Source organism: Thamnophis elegans, chromosome 5, assembly GCF_009769535.1.
Source record: "Thamnophis elegans isolate rThaEle1 chromosome 5, rThaEle1.pri, whole genome shotgun sequence".
Taxonomy (NCBI): Eukaryota; Metazoa; Chordata; class Lepidosauria; order Squamata; family Colubridae; genus Thamnophis; species Thamnophis elegans.
Genome location: NC_045545.1, coordinates 59,629,246 through 59,629,641, shown reverse-complemented (window position 1 = coordinate 59,629,641; position 396 = coordinate 59,629,246).

The window sequence follows — 396 nt, the reverse complement described above, 5'->3', positions numbered from 1 at the left end:
TTCCAGTTTATTTTTGAGCAAGTTGTTTTAAACGTGGATTAAAAAAAAAGTCTCTGGGTGTGTGCGCGTATGTATGTTTGTATCAATATATCTAGTTCATGTCCTTTAACGGTCTCATTTATGATGCTGATAACTAAGGGAAAAATATTTGGAAGTAACTTTTAAACTACAGACCTAAAATACTTTAGCAGAGGTACTGATATAGACTAGAGCAGGGTTTACTCCCTCTTCAATGTGCGCTTGTTTTGATGGTTCGTTGTCAGAAAGCAAGCATGAAAAATCCCACACAACGGGTGTCTTTCCAGTTACCTCCAAAGGACCAAAGGTGCATGGGCAGCAGCATTTTCAGTGTATTCTATCTTAATTCAAAAGGATAAACGGGAATCTTCGCCTATG